Source organism: Chiloscyllium plagiosum, unplaced genomic scaffold, assembly GCF_037043375.1.
Source record: "Chiloscyllium plagiosum isolate Xiang-an unplaced genomic scaffold, Cpla_swu_hap1 HiC_scaffold_49, whole genome shotgun sequence".
NCBI lineage: Eukaryota > Metazoa > Chordata > Chondrichthyes > Orectolobiformes > Hemiscylliidae > Chiloscyllium > Chiloscyllium plagiosum.
In genome coordinates, this window is record NW_028270187.1 from 11,916,618 (window position 1) to 11,923,389 (window position 6,772).

A 6,772-nucleotide genomic window follows, 5' to 3' on the forward strand; every position below is an offset into this window, starting at 1 on the left:
GCAAGAAGTTAATATTTTTGGATGAGGGGTCAGCAGGATTAAATATCACAGTTAACATTCGATCAGACGTGATGTTATTGAATGGGGGAGCACAGAGGATGGGCCGAGTGGCCTCCAGCTTCTCCGCTCCCTGATCAGATTGTGAGAGAGCCGGAGGGAGGAGTTATTATTTTTTCTTCTTTTTTAAAGGGAAAACACCCGAGTGGCCAGTGACAAGCATTGCCCTTCTCAGAGGGCAATGCTGTGTGAAATATCCAGGTTATTTTTTTTCTTTTTTTTCTTTTGCTATTAACCCCCACACTACCGCCTAACCGCGGTAGGGCTTATGTTTTCCCCAGCACCCATGTGTGCGTAGGTGTGAGACACAGTGAGAGACACAAGGTGTACGAATCTTTATTCAATTTCCACCATCAGGAAGATAGGAAAACATCCGAGTGGCCAGTGACAAGCACTGCCCTTCGCATCAAAGGGCAATACTGTGTGATCAAAACAGTGAAGGGGAGAGGGAGGAGTTATTAACATGGCCCGGGAATGAGCACTATTGGAGCTTCATAAAGGGGCAATTCCCAGCTTGAAACCTTCTCTGCCCTTTCCCCCACAGTCCCAGTTGCTTTGGTCAAACTGGGAGAAAAGGGAATTGGGGAAATGACCAATTGATGTTTGTTTCTGTGAGTCATCGGGAAAACCGGCACATGCGCGATGCTGCCCCTCCCCCAATGCAGATTCGTCCTGACGAGTGGAGCGCATGCGTGAGGCCCTCCCCCAGCCCTGCCATTGAGGAGCATTGTTTGAAACAGACCGCAATGGAGAGATCAGCGCCCAGGGAAGCGAGGGAACAGCAGGCTCCTTCCAGCAGCACATCGGGATGGGAGCCTGGGACACAGAGGGGGCTCCGAGACCGGGATTGATTCGGGGTGAGTTCAGGGAGAACCGGGGGCTGTTTGTAAGAGGCAGAGCGGAGCAGGAACTGGTCCCGGAACTTGGAGTGAGCGGGCTGGGGAGGAAGAGAGAGGCCTTTCTCGGGCGGTGTGTGGGCCTGCTGAGGGAGGCAGAGCGGGAAGAAGCTGCTGTGGGACATTCTTGGGGTTTATAATCCCCTAAACACTGATGGAAATTCATTGTTTGGCTTCTGTTTCTCGCTATTTGTTGCGAATAGACATTGAAATAACGGACAGTAGAAACAAGTGTAATAATCCTGTGAAGGGTAAATATAGCAGGCACCGGGAAACGTCTCAAAGTATGTGAAATCGGGCCCAGTGTTCGTCTTTCCACAGTTGGTGTATTGGGAGTTGGATATTGAACTGCGTAATCATTACATTTGTGGAGCTGTGCATATTTTGGTTAGTTTATTTTTATCTTAGTAAAATGTTTTTGAATTTCGAAAATAGAAAAAGACTGGAAGGTGCTCTGGGTTCGAGTGGAACCAGGATCTGCTCTGTTCACCTGACCTTGTTCAAAAACAAAGAATTATAATGATCATGACCTGAATATTGCATTGATTATTTAATGTCTTCCTACTCAGCTGCTAGTGATGTACAGGAGCTCTCTCTTTTGTCTTTCTCCAGGCAAATATTTGATGGACCAATCCAAGAGTGACCAGCTGCTTCTCACAATCAGCAGGTATGTTACCACTGACAGAGTGGAGAATGTCCTTTCCACTGTCTGAGTGGGTTAAGTCAGACGCACATTGAGCTCCATTTCCAGAAGTACACATTCAATCCAAGAGTTAAACACAACGGATGATATATAAATCCATATTTCACCCTGTTCTGAATGCATACCACCTCAGTGATGGTAAATTCCATTATTAAAAGCCAATTATCATTCATAAGATTAGAAGCAGGTTAGACTGTATGCTTGTAATAAATATACATTTGAGCTGCATTAAATTCATATGTAGAAAAGGCATTTTTAAAGTTATAATCAATAATCAATCATGCTGTTATATTGTTATAACAAGTATATATGAAGTTGATATTGAGTGCAGATATAGAAGCAAAGTTGGACATTGAGTAACTGACCAGGACAAATTTATTCTTTTGATAAATAGTTGTCCTGGATAAAGAGAATAATCAAACAATGTAAATTCCAGGTGAACTTCTTGGTCAAGCCTGATCTCCAGAGGATGCTTCCAGAGAGGATGCTTCAAGCTCATTCACACATGTGCATACACATCTGTCTCTGTCTGCCTGTCTCTCAGCCTGGTGTTGATGAAAATACACTTTATCCACACTCCCATTCTTGTTGAGGGCCTGAGTAATGCAGAAGCATTTCCACAGTTTTTAAATGTGTGAAACACTGATTGATAAGACTTTAAACCCATCTCAAAGTGGATCAGATCATGACATGCAGGACTGGAAACACAAGGAGACATACAGACAATGTCAGTGTGATGTAGACCAGTACCACTCTTCAAAGTGATACAGTTTGGCAGAACAACAGAAAACTCGCTCACATGCAGCCAGTTAATGGTTAAAAGGGATAAAAATGCAATTTAGGCCCACAACTACTTCCAGATATGGACAGTCATAAATTGACTGACCAAATTATTAAATGCTTCAGAAGATTTTAGTTTTAGATGTTACTTTATTGCGGTGCCCAGCAGCAACTGCCAAAGACTAGTGCATACACAAAATGTAAAATCAAAACTGATTCTAAGATAAGTATTGAACCAACATTAATCCCTCAATCACCAGATTGAGCGAACATTGGACTGGTTTATCCTACACCCTGACTGAAAAAACACAACTGAACATAGAAAGAGAATAGCATCCAAATATTCGACTTGTCACTGCACACAGAGCAAAACTGGTACTATAGGTATTCAAAGGCTGATAACTGCAGAACTAATCTCAAATTGCCATTTACACCGAGACACTGATAGTGAGTGGATGAAGTTCAGAATCCCAAACAGTTATTGGAAACTAGTATGGAGAACAGATGAAGAATAGAATGTCCCAGCACAGACACAACACGCTGAATGGCTGTACCAATTCTGTGATTGAGTCATAAATCACAAAATGCCTAAGAGTTTAAGGCACAATCACAACACCCTAAGAACTGCTATCACAGATTGAATCACAGTCACAGAGAACTTTTTTTTTCTAATTCAGTCATGGGATGGGGGCATCAGTGGCTAGGCCAGCATTTATTGCCCAACCCTAACTACCCATGCAGTACTTAGGAGTCAACCACATTGATGTGTGTCTGCAGTCACATGTAGGCCAGACAAGGTAAGGATGGCAGTTTCCCTCCTTCGAGCGCATTCGTGAATCAGATGAATTTTTCTGGTAATCAACAATAGATTCTAGAATATTATTGGTTGCCAGAGAATTGAGCAAATTTGATATAAGAGTTGAAAGTGACTGGAACTCATTGAGAACTTCACTCTCAGTGACACAGCAGAAACTGGCATGTATAGATCAATTCCTAAATTCACACATGGACACAGCAGAAATTGACATTTATACATCAAGTCCTAAACTCTCGTATGGACACAACCAAAACTGACAGACATCGATTGATATCTGCTCTCATGTATTCACATTGCAGAAACTGAAAGGGAGAGAACAATAATCATGCACACACACATGACAGGTACAGGTTAATAACGAGACTAACAGATTTGCACAGCAAAACCTGACAGGTACAGGATGATAAATGAATTTGCATATTTATAAATAAGAAGCTGATGGATACAGTTTATTAACTGCACTCTCAGATGCACAGAGCAGAATCTGACAGGGACAGGTTGGTAAATAACTCACATGCAGGTGGCAGTAAATTTCAGAGAAAGATTGATAACTACACTCTCATATTCACAAAGCAGAAACTGACAGGAATAGATTGATTATGCTCCCAATTTCAAATCGCGTAAGTTGATGTGTACACTTTGATAACAATATTCACAGAGAAGAAACTCCCAGCGAGAGATTGATTACAAAACAAAAATTGGTGGAAAATTCACAGGTCTGGCAGCATTTCAGGTCCAGTGACTGGTCCTCAGAACTGGCAGTGGCAAGGAAAATGCACACAATGTGGTCTCCTCTATGTTGGAGAAACTGAACGCAGAACGGGTGTCCACTTTTCAGAACGCCTACATTCTATCCAGACAAAAAGACCCTGAGCTTCCTGTTGCATGTCACTTCAACACACCACCCTGTACCCTGGCCAACATCTCGGTCTCAGGCTTGCTGTAGTGCTCTAGTGAAGCTCAGTACACGCTTGAAGAACAGCACCTTATTTGTTGCTTGGGAACTCGATAGTCTTCTGGACTCAGTATTGTGTTCTACAACTTTAGGACTTGAGCTCTCCATGTCATTACCCAAAACCCCACACCCCTTGTTAACACACAGTCTGCTGCTGTACACCACCAATTGTGAGCCACTAACAGATCTTATTAAATAGCTATCCACCCTCTTAGTCTGACAGTTATCCACTCATTTGTCTGTCCTAGTGTTCTTCTCTTTCTTTGGATTCTATCTCCATCTGTCTTTTTCTTGGCACACTTCCACCCACCCTATCTTTTGTATATAAACTAATATTTTCCTAGCTACCACCAGAAAATGCAGAAGTTTGAATACGCCACCCAATTAACTCAAGAACAGCTTCTCTGCTGTTATCAGACTTTTGAATGTACTGCTCAAATTTTAAGGCGAAAGTGGGTACTGCAGATGCTGGAGCTTAAAGTCAAGATGAGGGTGGTGCTGGAAAAGCACAGCCGGTCAGGCAGCATCCGAGGAGCAGGAAAATTGAGGTTTCGGGCATTCCTGATGAAAGGCTTTTGCCTGAAATGTCGATTTTGTTTCCTGCTCTTCGGATGCTGCCTGACCTGCTGTGCTTTTCCAGCACCATTCTAATCTCGCTCAAATTTTAATGTTAATCTCTCTCTCTTTGCTGCTTTAATACTGTATTACAGATTCTGTTCTATTACCCTGATGCATTTTGTCTGATATTATTTGCCTGTTAAGTACACAAAACAATACTTTTCATTGTATGTCAGTGCGTGTGAGAATAATAAATCAGATCAAATGAAACGGATAACTACACTCATATTCACATAGCAGAATCTAAGAGGTGCCAGTTGATAACAACAGTCACACAAACTGACAGGAAACGATGAGTAAATACACTCAAAACACTGATATTACAGAGCCTGACAGGGAAAGAGTGATAATTAAACTCTCACATTCACAAAGCAGAAACGGATAGTGACAGGTGAAAACTCAGTTCACACATTCACATAGTAGAAATTGGAAAGATTGGCTATTACACAAACATATTCACCAAGCAGAAACTGACAGCTACAGATTGACATCTCTATTTATGTATTCACACAGCAGAGTCTGAAAGATACAGATTGACAGTTACACTCACTTTGACAAAGAAGAAAATGACAGGTAGAGACTAATATCGAAACTCGCAGTCTCAAAACTGAAACTGACAGGTTCAGGTTGATAACTACACTCTCAGGCACACAGCAGAAACTGTTTGGGACAGATTGGCAAAGCAAACACGCACATTTGCAGAGCAGAAACTGACAGGTATATATATATATATATTGATAACTAAACTTGCATATCCACATCAGAGAAACACTAGGGACTGATCCTATTTATTTAAAATGTATGAAATGTATTTATCAACCAGTCCCTGGCAGTTTCCTTTATGTGGATACTGTGATGAGAAAATGTAAATATATTTACCAGAGAGTGACAGGGACAGATTGAATACTGCATTCACTCACATATTTGCACAGATTATACAGATAGATAATTACAGTTTGATAAACTACAGTCAGATATTCACAGAGCAGCATTTAACAGGTACATCTTGATAATTGTCTTCACACATTTACTGAGCAGGAACTGACAGGTATGGATAGATAAGGAAGCTTTCATATCCAGACAAACTTTAATATCCAGATGCCAGATTAACCATTTGTAGAGGTGTTGGTTAATATGTGGTTCTCAGTGAATTGGTACTTTTTTTATATATAATCACCAAAGAGCAGCTCAGGCCAAGAAGAGGATCAGCCTGTGGTCCTGTTGGAATTGCTGTCTTGAAGAAAAAAAAAACAGCCGAATTATTATTAAATTATTACATTGACTTAATGTTGATTTCCAAACGATGTCTCTTCTGTCTTCCTCCAGACAATTACTTGAAGGACCAAGACACTGTAATATGTGCTCAGTACAAAGCCAAGTGTGATCAGTTCCTTCGTAAAAACAGCAGGTATGTTACTGCTGTCAGACTGAAGATCATCCTTTCCATTGTTATAGAGTAGATTGAATTAGACACACATTGATTCAATTTCCAGAGAGAAATTTTCAAATCAAGAGTTAAATATCACGGAGGAATTACAATTTTTTTACAATTACAGTGACCCTCCTGATTTTGTATACCTCTATAAGGTCACCTCCCAGCCTCCAACACTCCAGGGAAAACAGGTTTAGCCTCTTCAGCCTCTCCCTTTTGCTCAAACACTCCAACCCTGGTAACAATCTTCCGAATCTTTTCTGAATGTTTCAAGTTTCACAAAATCCTTCCAATAGGAAGGAGACCAGAATTGCACACAATATTCCAAAGCGGCTGAACCAATTAGCTATACAGCTGCAACATTATCCTATCGACCGGCGACTCCGCTTTCAAGGAATATGAACATGCACTCCATGGTCTCTTTGTTTAGCATTACTCCCCAGGACCTTAGCATGAAGTGTATAATCCCTGCCTTGACGTGCCTTTCCAAAATGAAGCACCTCAAATTTATCTG

At 41.3% G+C, this 6,772-nt stretch overlaps 1 long non-coding RNA gene across 1 annotated transcript; it reads left to right on the forward strand.

Annotated features, from left to right (window-relative positions):
• The first annotated feature begins 776 nt into the window (after nucleotides 1-776).
• LOC148135579 (uncharacterized) lies at nucleotides 777-4,938 on the forward strand. Its single transcript, XR_015754987.1, has 3 exons — nucleotides 777-914; nucleotides 1,566-1,620; nucleotides 2,093-4,938. It is a non-coding gene; the product is annotated as an uncharacterized LOC148135579 (long non-coding RNA).
• Nucleotides 4,939-6,772: the final 1,834 nt, after the last annotated feature.